Here is a 19,855-nt window from a genome sequence, read left to right on the forward strand (position 1 = left end):
TAATGCATATATGTATATGTATTATAGGAGAAAATTTTTGCTGTACAGATTTTTTTTTAAATTTAAAAATTGGTTATTATACCTGCATGTATGTAAGTGCACCCATGTCAGGCAGTGCCTGTGGAGGACAGAAGAGGGCATCGGATCTCCTAGAACTGGAGTTACCGATGGTCATTAGCTGTCTCGTGGTGCTGGGATTCGAACCTGGGTCTTCTGCAAGTGCAGCCAGTGCTCGTAACTGCTGAGCCATCTCTCCAGTCCCACAATATATATTTTTAAGATCACTATTCTTTATTTTGTTGGCTCCTCTTTTTTCATTTTTAAGATAGATTCTTGCAACTTAGATCAAACTGGTCTTCATTTAATTGTATAGCCCAGGATGGCCTGAAACTCACAGTTCTCCTTCCCAGCATTTCAATTTCTGGGATTATAGGTGTGAACTTCTGTACTGGTCTTCCCTATTTGAATATGTAAATAAATTCTATTTATGAGTAACAAAAAAAAACAGAAAAAGAAAACATTTAGGCAGATAACCAAAGCACTCATCAAACACATGAAGAATTATTAACCTTCATTCTTAATCAGGAAAATGTCAGTTTACCAAGATGTATATGCCATTTCCTTTCATCAGACTGTGACAATTTGAAATTACATTATCAATGTTCTTTGAAATTTTTCTTGTGTACAAATCTGAAGATTTTATTTAGGGGATGATATGGTGATAGTGCACAGAAATGGATAGAGCTAAGTAAAGTATATTAAATCTAGGTAACACAGAGTTGGTGTGACTATTACTAGTTAGAGGAAATATACCAAAAACAATGAAATGAAACCAACAGATTTAAGGAGACACATAAAGGAACAATTAAGAGACAAGTATAGACTTTGAGGATCCAACATAGATCTAATGGATTACTTCTTGGGACTGTTACTCAGCTAATGAGATGCTCTGGATTCAAGTACCAATACCACAAAAAAATCTAATAGATTACTCCTAGAAAATGTATAATGAGAACATCAAAGAAGCACTATTTAAACTTATGGTTTCAAAGAATTTCTAAGAACATAAAAACACATGAACTTGTGTAATCTGAATGAACTAATTCTTACTTGAATATGTCAAGGTTGAGGTGAACATCCTATTAGGTTCCAGAAAGAAAAGATAGCCTAACCAGGAAAAGAAAGACAGAACATCAAACTTCTCATTAACAAAATTAATGAGAACAGCAAAGGTTTGCCACAGAACAGCAAAGGTTTCTTTAAAACAAGGAAAACAAAATCTATCACCCTGAAATTCTATGCCCACTAACCTATTATTAGAGAAAATAACGTTTTAGGCATTAAAAGATTAAGACAAAATTTTTCCCAAAAATTCACACAGAGGAGATTTTTCATACAAGAAAAGAGAAGGCAAATATTATCAATGAAATTCAAATAATGAAAAAATTTCCTCCTCCTTACATAAATAAAATAAATGAGTAAATAAATAAAATAAACACAACTTCTATTTAACAATCAGAAATATTTTCAGTATTTTTCCCTAGAAAACAAATGATGCAAGAAAATATTCATATTTTAAACTACTTTTAATAAAATATAATGAAAATTCAAGTATTTGCTTAAGTTCATGGCAGTATAGAGTAAATGGTATCGTTAATAAAAATGTAACCTGACATAAAAATATTGTGACTATTATGCATACATTTTCTTATTTTTTCCCCAAAGTAGAGGTAGAGAACTAAACAGATTCTCTGAGTATGTATATTACCAAGATTTCACTGCATTTTGGCAATTAAAGTGGTTTTGTTGATAAACATTTTTCTTATTTTATTATTTTTTAGAGGTAAGGGAACTTATGATGTGATTAGAAGAAAAAAAGCAGACTGAGTCAATTGGTTTCTTAAAAGATGTAATTTTTCATTCAAATACATATTTAATAAAATCTATTCAAAAATAGCTCTTAATTCAGACATGATCTCTTTCAAATTACTTGAAGAAATATAATGTTGGAGCTGAAGAGATGGCTCAGCAGTGAAGAGAATTTGGTTCTCTTACAGAGGACACAGGTTTAGCACCCAGCATCCATATAGGAGCTTGAAACCTGTAACTCCAGTTCCAGGGGATCTGACACTTCCTCTGGTCCTTACAGACACTACACACATGTAGTGTATATACATTCATGCAGATAAAATGCATACACACAAAACATTTTATAAATAAATCCTTTGGAAAAGACATATAATTTATTCTATATAATAAACACTACAATTTGAATTAATGTTGAATTAATCATCATCTTTAGCTCTTGACCCTTTAAATACATTTTAAAGATCATTTACAAAATTATTCATCTTACAGATAATGAATACAGATGAATATATGTATAAAGAAATATAATAAAAGGATCCATAGGAAAATGTTGTTAAAATTTCACAAACCAAGTATGATACCAGTTTTGTTTACAGAGAAAAACATTTTTTGAAACATTTAAATAATGTGTTTGTAGATAATTTTTTCTGAGAAAATGTTTTATTTAATGATTATTTTATTATGTCACCATCTCTGAGATTAGCAGTGAAATTTTGCATTTTAATAGACCTTACTCATCTATACTCAGGTTTTAGTGATTGCTCCATAGATTAGTTCAAAACTTTCTTGTTCTAGAAAAATGATAAATTTTATGATGCCAAGAGTTTTGTCTCCTAGGTGATTCTAGATCCTGTCAAGATTAACCATACCAGGAGCTTTCTTTAGTAACAGTATTGGTGTGGAACCTTAAATGTGTTGTAGAAATCTAGTATAAATTTTCTGATAAGTGTTTTAAGGGAAGAAATGATGTAACTAGGGCATTTTCCTCTTATCTGTAGACAATAATTTCCATTTACTTCTTAAGATGATTACCATTCTCTCTGAGATCTTGAAGAACCTTCTCACGACAATATGTTTAAAATAAATAAGCATCAATGTACATTTTCATGTTTAGAAGAAGAAATAGCTTCCATTTTGAGTATGCCCATATAAATCTCCAAAAAAATATAAAAAATACTATATTACTTTAAGGACTAAGTCTTGGTTTCATCATAGTACCTCAACACAACACTGATAGAAGAGTGGGGTTCTCTGGTCAAAACTGTCTTAAAAGGGGTTGGAAAGATGGCTCCGTGGTTAAGAGCACTGACTACTCTTACAGAAGATAATGTTGCAGTTCCCAGAACTCACGTGGTAGCCAAAAACTAATTTTAACTCCAGTTCCAAGGTAACTGATACACTCTTCTGGCCTCAGTGGGCACCACACACATGGTACACTTATATGCAGGCAAAATACTCATACTCATAAAATAAAAATAAATTCTAAAGAAATTAGTATTCTCATCAAGAATGACAAATGCAGTTAAAAAATAATGCCATTGGTCAACTGCGTCCATTTATTGAGTAGAAAGCAGGTGTTTGAAAAGAAAAGTCATTATTGCCTTGTGATTGCTTGTAATAATTGCTAAATGCCTATTGATGCAAGATTAAATAAAACATGCTAAAATTTGATTATTACTATTCATATGTTTAATATGATCCCAAGAAAATATCATGCTACTGATTGGGGTTATAAGAGCATTTATCTAATGTCTGAATATGATCTGTTATATGAAAATCTACTGAGCTATTTCATTCTTTAGTGAGGCTAGAGCAATGTCACTATCATATAGTATGATGGAATGGCTATTATTTGGCCCATCAGACTATACATTAATGGAAGATAAATTAAGACCTTTAAAACATATACCTGGGCTATAGAGATGGCTTAGTGGTTAAGAACACTGACTGTTCTTGCAGAAGACCCGGGTTCGAATTCCAACACCCACATGACAACTAACAACTGTAACTCCAGTTCCAGGGGATCTGACAGCCTCTTCTGTCCTCCCCAGGCATTGTATGACAAGGATGCACTTACCGACATGCAAGCAATACATGCATACACATAAAAAATACAAAAGAATAAACAATAATAAATATTTAAAATGTATAGCTGATCTTCAAAACTGGGAGCTTTATACTGTAGCTATAGAGAAATTTGCTGTCAAACAGATTTTTTGTTATTAAAATCTAGCTAAGAAGTATGTAGTCTTTGTTCCTTAATTCCAGCATTGCTTCTGCAACAAAAGCGAAACAACCTAAGAAAGAAAACATCGGAAACTATTTCAGTGCACACAAGCTAATTCTTACTTTAGCATCAATGGTCAGTAGTGATTTCTTCAAAAGTGATTAGAAGGTGAAAAGCTAAGCAGTTTAGCATAAGCTCTGATATTACTTGCTTTGATGATGAATTTACCATAATATTTTTCTTTCCATGCATTAGTAATTAAAAGTAAGTGTGGGTTGACAATTTGGACTAAGTGCATAGCCTTTTCATTATGTTTTTAAGTAATTTCCTTTGTTTTGGTTCCCAGTTTCTAAGAGGACATTGATAAGTATATAACCATCTGAAATTTCTGCTTTACTATCTAAATACTAGACTGATTTAATAGAAAGTCTTCCTAAGTTTATAGCCTCAGATATAAACAATACATGAGTGTCAAAGATTAACAAGAAGACATTCAAGTCCCATGCAAATTGAGCCTCTCCTGACAAAGGATATTGAGCACTTCATGGCACTGAATTACTTGGGCACAAAAGGTTGTGATAAGAATGTCTAATCTTATACCTGAATTACTTTGTTGTACATGTAGTACTAAAAGCAGGAGAAAATGTATGAAGAAAAGGCTGTATCTTACTTATCTTTCATCCAGAGGATATATTTTAAATCATTTATCTAAATGCACTTGCCCTTGAGTGCACTTTTCAAATTATAATACTGACTTGAAGTCTGTAGCTCTTCCAAAATTAGAATGTAAAGGTTACATTTTAAGATAATGATCCTCAAGTCATAGAGAATCACAATGAACTTAGGCTAGAAAGCAACAAAGTAATGTTAGTTCCTAATTACACCGAATTCTATAAAGAGATTTGAAAGCATTTAATATCAAGGAAATTATGCAATCTGTTTCCAAATACACTGTACTTTCATTGTTTGCTCTCTCTCTCTCTCTCTCTCTCTCTCTCTCTCTCTCTCTCTCTGTGTGTGTGTGTGTGCATGTGTGTCTGTGTGTGTGTGTGCCTGGCTGGTTGTTGTCTGTCTGTGTGTCTTCGTGTCTTTGTGTGAATGCATGTTTATATATATATATATATATAGAGAGAGAGAGAGAGAGATCAATGATAGAGAGACAGAAACAGAGATAGATGATAGGTAGATAGAGAGAGAGAGATAGATAATAGATGATAGATGATAGATAGAAAGATAGATTTTTTTTTTGAAACAAGACTCATATAGCCTAGGCTAGCATCTAATTGTTTATATAGCTGAGATTTTTCTGACAGTCTTAGTCCTCTACCTACACCTTCCAAATGCTGAGATCACAAGCACGCCAGACATGCCAGACTTCATACATTTCAGTAGTTTTTTGTGGCTTGTAAGGTTCGTTATTTCTGTGAGAAATAATACTCCCATTTGACCATCCTCTGTAATTCTTGTCCTAGAATTAAAAGCTCCTCAAGGTTAGAGGTTAATGATGCCTTTTGTATTCCGTAGTTTATTCAACAAATAGTTATTGAGCAACTATAAGGAAAACACTACTCTTGATTGTGAAATCTGGTAAAGCCTTTTAAGTTCCATCATCACAGCCTTTTTATTGTTTTTATTAAATGTTTTCGATTTTCATACAATATCATTTTAAAGAGCCAAAAAGGTTTAATGATAATTAAAGAGTTCCTACAAATTTTTTACATGGTTAAGACCTTTATTATGATGGAATTGGTTTTGGTTATCTAAATTCTGTTGTACACGTTTGTTTTTGCTTTATTTTAGTTTATTCTCAACCATTATGAAGTGAAGCAATTGTGCTTTGTTTAACATATAGCTTTTTTTAAATTTTATGACTGTTGTAATTTCTTACAGCGTCTATACTCATGAATGTAAACTAAAGTTTGTAATCTTTCAACTCACATGTATATAGCTGATATTTGTAAATTATTTTAGGAAGAAAAATATTTGCTGACTATTAAAGCCAGTAGCATTTGACATAGTTTGCATTACACAATCTCAAAAGAGATTTTCTCATTAATGGCAAATATCTTTTTACTTTTTACTGATCTACAAGTAATTGTCATGGCTATTACAATGTCTTCATTTTCAAATGTACAGTGGGCAAATTCAATTCTATAAAACTTGCTGGCATATTTTAAAAATAAATTATCCTTGACACATTCACACAATAAAATACTTTTCCCAAAATACTCAATGTTTACACGCATAATATAAAATATCTGGTCTAGCCTTTTCAAAACATTATGCCAAGTGAATGTTCCAAAAAAGGGTTCCATAGATGGTGAGATGGCTCAGTCAGTAAAAAATGCTTGGTAGTGAACTGATGACCTTAATTTTGTCTGCATCCTTCCAGAACTCACAAGGTAAATGGCAAGTTGTACCTTGTCCATGCAGGTACACACTAAGGAAATAAATAAATAAACCAGATATTCTAAAAAGAGTTTCATGTTTTGTGTTCAAATAAGTTAAGGGAATATTGCATGCTTACTCTGTCTATAAAAATTGACAGTACACATTTCCACATGAGGAAAATGCTTAAGAATGGAGCAGGCATTGGGGCATATGCTTTTAATCCCATCTCCGGGAGAGGTTGAAGTGGGAGGATAGTGAAACCTTGTGGCCAGCCTGGTTTACATAGTGAAATCTTGTGTGAAAATGGAGAGGAGAATCCTGTACATCTTTTATCGGCCTCCCATTAGAAAATGAACAGTATAAAACTATTTCAGTATTAAAAAAAAACCTAAGTACTTTACTGGTTTTATATTTTAAACAAATTACAATGAATTCTACTTATAAGTAACTATAAATGCTTTAGCTTTAACTGTTTGAAATTAATACAGTCACAAAATCACAAACAGTATCCATTTAATAATATATAAACACAAATTTATTTTTCAACTTTCTTAAGGCCAAGTCCATGATCATTTGCAGATTTGGTGTCTTTTGACACATGCCTTTAATCCCAGCACTTGGGAGGCAGAGGCAGGCAGATTTCTGTGAGTTCGAGGCCAGCCTGGTCTACAGAATGATTTCCAGGACAGCTGGAGCTACATGGAGACCCTGTCTCAAAAAGACCAAAAAAAAAAAAAATGACATCCTGTTGCACAGTCCCCAGATGGCAGAAGGGTACACCAACTCCCTCAGGCTTCTTTACAAAAGAGTACTTACCCTATCCACAAAGGCTCTGTCCCCATGATCTAATCACCTCCTCCAAGATACATATCTTAAAATCAAAACCATGTGGATTAGATCCTAATTTATCATTTGAGAAGTGATGCAAGTGTTCAGAATGTAGGAAGTGTAAACTTGAATTGGGGGAGAATTTAGACCAGAAATGAGGAAATACAGTTGACTTGTCGAAATTCACATTTAGTGGCAAAGAAAGAATGCTACCAATGTGCCTTTGTTCCTACCTTTCCTCAATTCAGATAAGAGTATGTGAGCAAAAATTTGGGTGTTTTTTTTGTTGTTGTTTGTTTGTTTTCTTTTTTCTTTCTTTCTTTTTTTTTTTTTTTTACAAAATATCTCATAATCTTCTGCCTCTTCAAACTTTCTGGTCCCAAGGGAGTGAGACTTCTGCTTAGGAAGATGAGAGAAATGTAGGGCCAATAACCTAAGGCACTGGGACTGTCTAGGCCCCATAACAAATTGTGATTCATTTTGTGAATAGGTTACCAATGTTTAAAAGACTACTTTTTACGGGCTGGAGACATGGCTCGGCGGTTAAGAGCACTGACTGCTCTTGCAGAGGACCCGGGTTTGATTCCCAGCACCCACGTGGCAGCTATGCAGTGTCATTAACTCCAGTTCCAGGGGAATCCAAAGCCCTCTTCTGACCTCTGAGGCATTACATGACATGGGTGCACTCACATACATGCAGGCAATACACTCGTACACATAAAATAAAAATGATAAATAAAATATTTTAAAAGACTGCTTCTTAACGATTCATTATTTTTTATATGGGGCTATTTCTCTATAAAAGGGGTAAAAACAGAACTTGTATGTAGTTTCACACATAAATTATTTCCAGACTTATACTTATGATAATAGGTTTAAATATTTAAATAAAACATCACAGTGGAAATTGACTTTTACTAGAAACCAGGAAAGATAGCATATATGTCAACTATTTAATTACAAAAATATCTCCTTATGGGTAATAGATCTAGATAAGGGAAAACACAAAAATTTGAATGGAAGTCACCAATTTCTACTTGCTTGGGTACAGGATTCTTAATATGGAACATGTCCCTCGAGTGTAGTTGAAGCCTTGGAAGTAGAATTTTTTCTGAATGTCACTGGTGTCTTTGAAGTCTAGTTGCCATATTTACTTCACCTGGATCTGATTCTTTGAGCCTGGGCTGCCTCATCTCATCATTCACAGTAACTGCTACGAAGTATCTTGTGCAGAGAATTTTTATCATCTAGCTTATATCTTTTGAGTGTGCTCATGACACAGTGGCCTAGCATAGGGATCCCTTTAGTTGACTAGTGGATGACTCACAGAATGCTCTCTCTCTCTCTCTCTCTCTCTCTCTCTCTCTCTCTCTCTCTACTTTCCTAACATGCAGCTTCATTCTTATCTTCTATGTCATTATTTATGAACTAGAAAGCAGGCTTTCTCTAAGGATAAGGACTTATAATCTATATTTAAAAAATTATTCCTCCCTATAGTTTTTGAGTGCAGATTTGGACCATATGTTCTTTAGATAACTTTGCAAGACCAGCTGTTGAATTTATGATATTCTGTAATTCCATGACCTTATAATTCCAATAATTTCTTGATGCTGTTCTACATATGTCTTTGTGTGGTTAAAATTCTCATTTCTTCAGAGGATGATTAAGGAATAAGTAACAGAATTTCTGAAATGACAACGTACATTAGGGAAAATACTTTTACAGTAGTCAGGTTTGAGGGATGACTGGGAAGTTTAATGTAATTTTTTCCACCTCTTTCAGGGTCCTCTTTATTGCCTATGATCCTTTTGATTATTAAATAAGTTTATATTCCTAGAAATATATGTTAATTTTGTTTAAATCATTGCCTTTTTAAAATTTACTGCTGTCACTATCACTGGTGCCTTGATTGTCACATTACCACTTGCTAGAAGGTCAGAGATTGTATTAGGGCTTACCAAACAAGTAAAAATCAATATTTTCACACTCTTTAGGAGAAAGAGTTTTATGTATACTTGAGATGAAAGAAAAATTTCCTTTTTTGTACTTCTGAAGTGGTCAAGCCTTCCATTAGTCTAGGTTAAGTTTCTGGAGATATGAATTTGCTTCTGCTTTGCTATATTCATTAATTCATAAGGACTTTGTTGGTTACCAAAAATACATTCTTCTAGTTCAAGGGCACTGTGTTATTTCTGAATGAAATGTGTTTAACAATGATTTAGTTTTCACTGCATGATTTAAAATAATCAGTAGAATAGGACATGTCTATGAATTAGTAAAGATATAATATAGCAACTCCAGGCCATCTGAAGTTATTCATGAATTTTAGGTTCTTGAACTTTAAAAAGTGAGTAAGATTCAATCTTACTTTCTTTGTTTTATCACATTATTAAAGGTTGTTTAAGATTTTATCCTTTGATAGTACATAATTTTAACATCATTCTATTTAATAATATTTTTACACTTCAGATGCTTGATGCCTTTCACAAATGAGTACAATAGACACTATAATTTTTAAAAATGCTATTATGTGAGTCTACAGTGAAGGCAACCCAATATTCCTCATCCATCTACTTCATCACCTCAACCCAGCTGGCTCACCTTTTCCTATCACACACTTTCAGAAGTCCTCAGATTTCTTTCTCTATTCTGGTCCCTAGCCTACTCAAGTGCTTATAATTGAAAGCTACATTTCTGTATCTCTAACAATTAGCCAACTTTTTCTCTCAATTCCCCAATGCCATCTTGTCCTGAAAAGAGACTGATGTGGAAATGAAGAGAAACAGCTGTAACACATGCATGAAAGACTTCACTGGGGATATTTCTAATCTACAAGTCTACGATAGAAAAGAAAAATCACACATTTGTTACCTTTCCCAAATGTTAGAGTTTCAGACAATGTTCCACATGACAACAACATTTTTCAATAGGACACTAAAATGATTGCCTCCTTTTCTGCTTTGATTTATATATATGAACCCTTCTAGAGAAGAGGTAAGAAAGTATACGTGGGGAATTAATACTCTCTTGTTCCTTCATATGTTATTCTAAAGCTGAGTTATGTGTCAGAAACATTTGCAGACGACTTAACCATCCTGTTGTATAAACCAAATTAAAGACAGTTAAATCAGAATCTCAGGGAATGGAATCAGGCTTCTGGGTATGAGCAGCACACAGCTGATAAATTGTGAGACTCACTAATCTAAACAAGAATGTGGAATGCAATAGATTTATGATAAATAAAAAAGATCATTGTTACAGAGACAAGGCAAGTGGGAATACCAATACTACATCTATTGGAACTAGAGACCAAAGTCAGTGATAAGTGACCACCAATGTAACTTTGCAACATGGAAGGGAGAGAGCAGCTTGGCTAAAAGTACTGGACTTAAGAGAAAATCTGATGAAGTTAAAACTCTTTTCTGCCCTTCATTGTCTGAGAATGAACAAGTGATTTCTTTAAGCTTTAGTTTTGTCATTAGTAAAATTAGGATGATAATTGTACCTATCTCTTCAGGTTATTGTGAGGATTAAATGGAGTCATAACCAGAAAACACTTAGCCTTGTGTTGGGAACATATCAAACATGCTGTATACATTTGCGCTGTTTTATTATGGTGATCTCTGAAATAGTGGGTCTGACTTGTCTTCTTTTAGTGGTGGTTTAGATTTCAATTTAAGGAAGGAAGATCAGATAAGAGATGCAGAGATGTAAATCAAAAGATTCTGAGAATTGTCTTATATTTTTAAATTATTTTTTTCTTATTATTCTAACACCTTGCCCCTATTTTGAGCCCCCAAATATTTACTGCTATCCTTACCTCTTGTCTGTTCTTGCTCTATTATAATCGTGTGTTTTCAGTCTCTTGATACCTACCAACACAGTGGACAAACTTGTTAAGATAAATGGATGAATTAGCTCTATCAATTTATATTTCCCTGTGCAGTTAATTACTCAGAAAATGTAAACTACCTTAATGCTTAAAGCAGCCTCTTTGTGGAGACTTTGCGTGAGATGATTCAGTCTGTAAGGAGCTTCCAACACCACCATTACTTACTGAGTTTGGATCCCCAGCAGCCGAAGCTAAGTGTACCTGAAATTTCGGGGCATCAGAGCCAGAAAGATCCAGTAGTCTAGCCAAATTGATGAGTTTAATATTCACTGAGCAGTCTAGTCTCTAGAAATAAGGTGGCGAGCAATTGAGGAAGACACCCAACATTCATCTCTGTCTTCCATGCACAGGGTACACACACACACACACACACACACACACACACACACACACCCCACACGTCTCATTCTTTAAGTTGGCTTTGTGGGCTATGGTATGTGGGATGATAGTTTTGCATCTGTGTATATCTGTAAGCTATTGCTCATGAATACAACACTTTTATCTCAGGTGATTGGCTGAAGTAGGGTGTGGTGGGGGTGCCTGAGCTATGTATCTCTTATTATATAACATGTTAACCTGACCTTCTTTACATGATGATAACATTCCAGGAGTGGGAAAATAGAAGCTTTTAAGCATCAAATTTCAGAGACAATACCACATAGTTATATGAGATCCTTTGGGCCAAAGGATATCATAAGGCTCACATATCAAGTAGTAGGTGCGATGATTAATATTGTGAAGTTGAGAGGATCCAGACTCACATAGAAGGTAAGACTGTGGATATGACTGCAGAAGGATTATATAGATTAGGTGAACTGAAGTGGGAAGACCCATCCTGACTATAGGTGGCACATTTCATTAGGCTGGGGTCCTGTAGTGAATAAAAAGTAGAAATTTAGATGACCACAAGTACTTATTCTTCTCTGCTTCCTGATTAAGGATGAAAAGTAACTAACTACATCAAGTCACTTTCATCATGACTTCCCAGCATGATGAACTTTTCCCTCTGAGCCAAAATAAACTCTTCCTTCATTCAGTTGCTGTTGCAATGTGTTTTCTCAGAGCAATGAGACAAGTAATTAATAAAATAGGGAAAGAAACACAATTTCCAGTGTCACTTAAAAGTGGATGGTATTGTGCCATCTTTTAATAATCTTTAAGAATAGCTTAGTACAATAAACCATGAAAGAAAATGATGTCAGAGTACAGATGTTATGGGATATATAAAGGCTTGTTTTAGATATAAGCTTTGCCAAATGATCAGGTATGTATGGTGAAGGATGAAAAGTATATCAATGGGAGTCATAGTCTCAATAACGGTGAAATTTGAATTATCATGAATTTCAATAGGAAAACCAGAGATATCAAAAGAGCAAAAGCCTCACATGTATATTCTTAGAGAAACCCCCAGATTTCATGGATTTTTCTGAAATTGCTTTTTTCCTATAACCATTTTCTTCCAGGTCAAGGCCTATTTTGATTAATGAAAGATTCAGATGATCAGTTAGAATTTATTTCTTAGTGGACCCTATAAACTCTGGGCATATCAACAAATTATATAAATAATACATGTAGTTTATAATTCCAACTATAATGTGCCTTTAATTTCAGTTCCAAAAAGAAAGTCATTCTAAGTTTCAGAACCAAAATATTTAACACCAGGCTGATAGCAAAGTCTATAAACATCTCAAAACAACTGCAGAGAAATTGATGCGAGAGAAGCGCTAACGCCTGTTATTTTGATTACTGAATCTATGCAGAATTTTTCTTTTTACATGTGCATGCTTTTTGTTTGAGATTTTTTTCACAGAAATATAATGTGAAATTGTCTCATTTTTACATACCCATGTTACACAGACTGCAAAATAAATCCAGAGAAGGGCAGACTCTTCTCATTTAGTACTCAATAATTTTGGTATAGCAAAAATGGCTTTATCTGTTCCTTTTATGATATTTTATAACAGAAATATTTTTCTTTCTGTTTTTATATATCTTATTAGAGGTACTTTAAGAAAGCCATATGTTCATAATTTAAACTCCTTTAATATTAGCTTAGGTAATGCTTTGGTTTATTGTCTTTATTAATGTGATTTATTCTTATTTAATTAAAATAGTTTTCTAAATAATTACATTATTTTTCTTCATGAGGCTACCAAATTGGACCTAGCTCTGATTGGTGAAGATGTCTTAACATGAAATATTTGTTCTATACTACTGAATTATTTGCCTTACTACTTCAGGCTTAAATAACTAATTTTTTTTGTCTTTTTGAGACAGGGTCTCCCTGTAGTCCCAGCTGACCTGAACTCACTATGTAGACCAGGCTGCCCTTGAAATCACAGAGATCTGCATGCCTCTGCCTCCTGAGTGCTGGGACTAAAAGTGTGTGCCACCACGCCCAGCAGAACTAATTATTTTTATCCACTTATACTCTTTTATTTATCTAATCCTTAGCTACTTCCACATTACTGCTGCATATCATACAGTATCTGGAAACTCAGTGGATTCAAACACCAGTTCTTAATTCTCACTTAGCATCTCTAGATCTTCTGTGACTTGAGTCAGCTATAATAACATCAACTGAGATAAATTCGAAGGTATACATTGGGTCTAGGTCTGTGCCATGTATCTTTCACACTATCTGGATCCATCATCGATTTCGGGCATAGTATATATTTTTTTCAAATTTATTCACATAAAGTTTAATCATTCACGTTATTGAAAATATCATAAATTTTGAGTTAATGTATGGCATCAGAAATGTAACCTTTTTTTGCAAATAATACAGTATTTGATGTTTCCATTTTCCACAAGCTATGCTGCAGAAAGAGCAATTGCATTAAATCTTGATTCATCAGGGTCACATTCTGTAAACTTCTTGCAAACTTCTATGGTATCCTCTAGCAATGTTTCATTACTAGTTTCTCCATGGTTAATTGGAAATAGTTTCCACCAATCTAATTCATAGTCTACATGAACTAATGAAATAAAGTGAAGGTCTACTTTTTCATTTATACTTGGTGCCTCAGTGGAACCTTCATGAGTAATTGGACTAGCGTCATAGTTCTCCAGGTATTTTGGTCATTCTTCAGGGTTTATTGACACAGACTCCTCCAAGAACTTTTTCAAGGTTGATCCAAATTCAAAGTGCATCTTATCTTTGCTGTTCGCAATGGCATTGATCAGTCTAATCGTTCCACAGACATTGCTGATGGTTTGTTTCATGAAATATACTGATGATGTAACATCTTGTCCCTGAGATTTTATTCTTTCTTCCGCTTCTGTAATGAATACTTCATACATTTCTGCAATAGGGAAGAGAAGTAACACTGCACACACTGGTCTTGGTACCAAGCTAAGAAGTTCAGGATCCATCCCGTTACACATCAACAAACTGCCAGTTAGGATGTAGGTCTAATTGTTTGAGAAACTGGCTGGTGACCTCCGGTCTGCCCACCAGCGGCAGCCTGCACTGATCCTCCATGGCCGCTCCTCCAGCCGCTCTCCAGCTCTCACATGGTATACTTATAGGGAATTGACAATGACAGATTTTATTTTTGCCATTTCAAATGCAGATGACTAGGTATCTCAATTTGTATGATATAAATTGGGACACAAAATGCTAGCGTATCTTTATTGGCTTATGAGCAGATGACAAAGGATTGCATTTCTTTTTACTATTGAATTTTCTGTCCTATTTGTGGATGTATGTTTTTGCTATCAATTTATGGAATTTACATTTGACTCATTCCATCTGAATCTAAGTCTGAAATAAGTTTATATTACAAAAATAAAATATATTCCATCTGAATGCACTTCAAAACAGGTTAAATGAGATGGTTTTACTTGAGCAGGCACAGCAGGTCTGGAATACATCTACTATCTTCATAGGTATTATGTCAAGCATGCTTTTATCATTTATATAAGTTGCATATACTGCACAAATATGCATCTCTAAATGCAAACAAAACACAGATGCTGTCACTACACATGGGGTTTAAAATGATTTCACAGTCTTTGGTGCTTGCACTGATTTAAAAGGAAACAGGCAAATATTTTTCATTCATGTAAAAGATCGATAGATTTCTTGACTACTAGGACTTAAAATGATTTTAGACATCATCTAATTAAACTCCCACATTTGTCTTATTAAGGAATACAACTTGAATGTGTCGTATAGTTTCTCAGAAGTCGCACCATGAGTTAGTTCAAGAGCTGGAAATAAAATCCAGCTCTCTTAAATACTCAAATGAATTTTTTTGCCTTACTGTCCTGCCTCTGAGGCTCCTGCTAGGAAAAAGTGCCAATGGAAACATGAGAATTGGAAAATGAGAAACAGGTGTTTCTTGGACGTGTTTTTTTTTTTGAGATACTTTAAATTTTGATTAATCTTTGTTCATTTTAAAGATATTTCATTGCAGTATATTTGTTATACATGGCACTGGATTAAATAAAGATGTCTTCATGTAAGTATATAATGTGCATTGAGCATATGCCACTTGATGGAGCTCAGTTCTGCAGAAGGTGAATCAAAGACAAGTCTAGCTGTCACTTGAAAACAAGAGGATGTTTGGACATTGGCAGAACACAGCCTCCCAGTCAACGGCAAAACACTGCTTTGGGATAGTAAGAATGTTAGGGGATGGACTTTTTTTTTTCTTTTCTCATGGACTGGAGTTCTAGGAAAGAGTTTGGTTAGTAACAGAAAAGATAAACACCCTTTACTTTAAACTTTGCTTGATTTATGTTTTGAACGCTGTATCCTTAGCTGACCCTGCTCATTAGGCAGCCACTCTTAGAATTAAACTCACCTTTCTCCACCTGAGAGTTGGGTCTTTTGCCTTCAATCATTGTGTCATCCACAAGCATACCTGAGTTTCAACAGCCATCTATGCTCCACGCTTTCCTTTCTCATCAACCCCCATTAGTCTGCTTTGTTTCCCTAGACAGCTTTGCTTCTACTTTCATGGCCTTTATATACACATGATTTTGTGTGTCTATATAAAATTTTGGAACCCAAAACGACAAAAAAACGTAGGATATTTGTCATTCTGTGTCTGGCCTAACTCAATATGATTATCTCCAGTTGCATTAATTTTCCTGTAAATGATATAATTTCACTCTTTCTATGACTGAAAAATTCCATTTTGTATCTAGATTACATTTTTGGTTTATTATTCTGGCGTTGGACACCTACTTTGGTTCCATAACTTAGCTGCTATCAATAGTGTTGGAGCACATTGATATAGAAGATGTCTGAAATATGGTCAATTTCTAAAATCTAAAGTAGGTTTGCATGGTCTTTCTTGAAGCTATCCATGAAATCCTGCAATGACAAGTGATATTTCTTATCTCTGAATTGTAGCAGATACTGATGCTGGTATGGCAATACTAAAGTCACTAAGAATAAGAAGCATATTGCTTTCTCCTTTTTCACCTTCTAACAGAAATTATGGCAGGTCTCACTGGTTAATGCTGCTGCTTGTCGACTCCAAGAAAAAACAAGGAGAATAGCCTATTGATTGAGCAGTGAGGGACAGTGTAATCTTGAAAAAGTTTTATAGCTCTGCCAAAAGGGAATAGTTTAGGATTTTCAAGTATACGCTGGATATTTGTAAAATATCTTCCCTATGAAGAGTGAGGGGATGGTTGAGGGGCAAGCTAAGTTTCTACTGTAATAGGCATAAATGCCTGAGTGCAGTGGTACAATGACCATGATATGATTATTGATTTACAAAATATTGGTCGTGGTGAATAAAATATTTTGACTGTAGTCTTTTGTTAAGGAACAGATGTTTCTTGAAACAATTATTTTAACTGTACCTGTTTCATCCTAGCATTCTTCATGCATGCCATAATGAGAAAAGCATGCATCCTCCTCTACAAGTTTCATATGGAAACTATGTTGGTACCAGTTTTCAATATTTACTGAGTGATCATCATTACATCATTGTATCAATGAAACTAGGTAAAACCCGAGGTTAATTCAGGAAATTGGAAAAACTTCTATTTTTTATTTTCAATAAAACTTCTTTAAGCCACCTACCAAGATGATCTTTTTAAAAATTTGGGATTCATATTCTGGGACTAGAAGAAGAAAATCTGTGGGAAAGGATCTCAGAACTTCAAATGGAATCTTAGCACATTAAAATGCCCTTTGCCTAATCTCTTACTCTTGACTCCATTCTCTTTTACTAGGAATGTCACCTGTGTATTCTCAGGGTGTCCTCTCAGTGTTCTTTCTGCTTAATAGTACTTTGCCTACCTCTTCCTGGTAGTCCTCAGGCTAAAGTTTATAGCTCTGATCCCTGTCTTAACTTTGTATCCTTGATTTATTATTTTATATCCTTAGGTTTGTAACTTAGTTATATAAAGCTTCAATGCAATCCCAATTTATGAAAGTCAGCACCAAGATAGCCTAGCAAGAGAAAAATGACAGATCAGGAACTCCAATTTTTTGAGTGACTTACTGAAGAAAGTGTGATCTTGAGAATCAGTAAGATCCGTGGATTCTCATGATTTGGAGTGAGATATGATTATATATTGGTTAGGATAAAGGTGACTTCATTCAAGCTAGAGTATACCTTGATTATCTCAAGCTAATATCAAAGAGAATGGCATACTCCTGGTTTAGTCTTAAATCTCTACATACCAGTCTAAGTGTATATTGGGAAACCATGATGTAAAAACCAACTACTAGTCTTCACGGACAATCACAGTGGCTATAATTCAAGATGGTTAGCGAAATTTCAAAGTAAATTCTTAGATATGTCCTTCCCAGAATCTGACCATTGTGCATACTAAGGCCATGAAGCTGATACCAAGTGACTCATAATATGATATTCCCTAAATGTTACTCAAGGATATCACTCCCACAATTCTTTTCTCTCTACCATCATCAGTTTCCCATCCCCAGAATATTCCTGAAAGCATATAAATAGTCCATTGTTTCTCTCACCTAAAAAGAAAACCTCTCTTGACTGCAATTCGAATCATAGTTAACTCTCTATTATCTCATCCCATTAGTACAACTTGCCTTGAATTTCTTTAATTACTTTTCTTTCTCTCCTTTTTATCTCAGCTGAGTATACTTCAATCAGTCCTTCACCCTTACTATTCTGTTGAAAGTACTGGCCAAGGTCACCCTTGATTACTACATTGCTAAATACAAAGTAATTCTCAAACTTCATCGTACTTAAAACCTCAACAGCACTTCACTTACAACTGATCAGTCTGATCTCTAAAGTTTTTCTCTTCTTGGTTTCTAAGATACCACACATGTCTGTTTTATGCCCTTCCTTTCTAAATGATCCTCAGTCCTTTTCTTTTCTCTTATTTTCTGGTTTCTCGTCAGTATCCCCCTTTGTTTAAATTGTATTTAATTGCTTCAGGGGCATTTAACAAGGTATCTATACTCTGAATAAAATTTTAAAGGCAAGGTAAACTACTATTGTGCATAACTACAATATTAAAAGCACATCTCTAGAATTCATTTATCTTGCTTATGTGAAACTTTATGCATAATTATTAGTAAATCATTTAACCTGTTCCTCTATCCCTAGAAAGTGCATTGTCAAATTTCAAGGCTTTGAATTTTTTAGGTCTCTTTTATAAATGAAATGACTTAGTATTTGCTTCCCTGTGACTAGATTATTTCATGTAGCATAATTTTCTCAGCGTTTATGTTGTCAAATAATGCAGAATATCTTTTACATAAAAGTTAAATAATATTATACTGAATATACATATATAATATTTTCTTCATCCTTTTATTTATCAATATATGTTTCTTTCCAAATCTTGGTATTATAACAAGTTGTGTAACATGTAAGGGAGTGCTGATAATAATGATGATGATAACGGAAATTCTGATTTCAGTTCTTCTGAATAAATACTCAGAATTAGGTTTGATTTTTTAAAATTCTCTCTTTTCTATTTTTTCATTTTTAATAATTTTTTTGCATTTCATATAACACAGCTTGATCAAATTTAGACTCCTCCCCCAACCTTACCCCCCATTATCCCTACCACCAGATTTCAGGTGTTCTGTCATATACGTTAAGTCCTATACGGTCAAATATTTCTATCCATGTGTTCCTTGTCGCAAGTTTTCCAGAGGATTCATGCTATTTTTTTACCACCTAGAGTATTTATTTCTTCACTTCCTTACCAATATTTGTTTTGTTTTGTTTGATTTTGGCATCTGTCTATGAAAGTGATATGCTATTATCATTTTGATTTGTAAGATGAAAAAATAGTATCAAGATGCCTTTGTGATATTGGCAAATACTGGGGATTGCTTGGCACCTCCAGAATTCACTAGGTTCTTGTGTTCCTGAACAAGGAATTAGACAGAATTACATAGATTGCAGTAAGCAAAACAAGATAATTAAGAAAGAATGCACTTCCAAGAGAAGAACTCAGCAGAAGCAGAGAGAAAACTTCAGAAGCTCAATGGCGATACTGGAAAAAACTGGGCACATGGATACCCTATTGACATCATTGGAGATCACTTGCATAGTGACAACATTCCTGAGCATATTCTGTCTGTTACACACAGTTCTTCATGTGACTTTGTTTATCACATGCCTAATTAGCATTTTTTTTAATTAGAAGAAGCATTTCATTACAACAGCATTAACCTATTC

The 19,855-nt window shown here is 34.1% G+C and overlaps 1 protein-coding gene and 1 pseudogene across 1 annotated transcript in view; one reads left to right on the forward strand and one right to left on the reverse strand.

Annotated features, from left to right (window-relative positions):
* Window positions 1–19,855, forward strand: part of Il1rapl1 (interleukin 1 receptor accessory protein like 1) — a 1,446,478-nt gene that overhangs the window by 1,000,586 nt on the left and 426,037 nt on the right. The window lies entirely within an intron of this gene.
* Window positions 14,022–14,691, reverse strand: LOC103725383 (annotated as a pseudogene).

The sequence above is a fragment of the Nannospalax galili genome, unplaced genomic scaffold, assembly GCF_000622305.1.
Source record: "Nannospalax galili isolate Female #2095 unplaced genomic scaffold, S.galili_v1.0 scaffold7, whole genome shotgun sequence".
NCBI lineage: Eukaryota > Metazoa > Chordata > Mammalia > Rodentia > Spalacidae > Nannospalax > Nannospalax galili.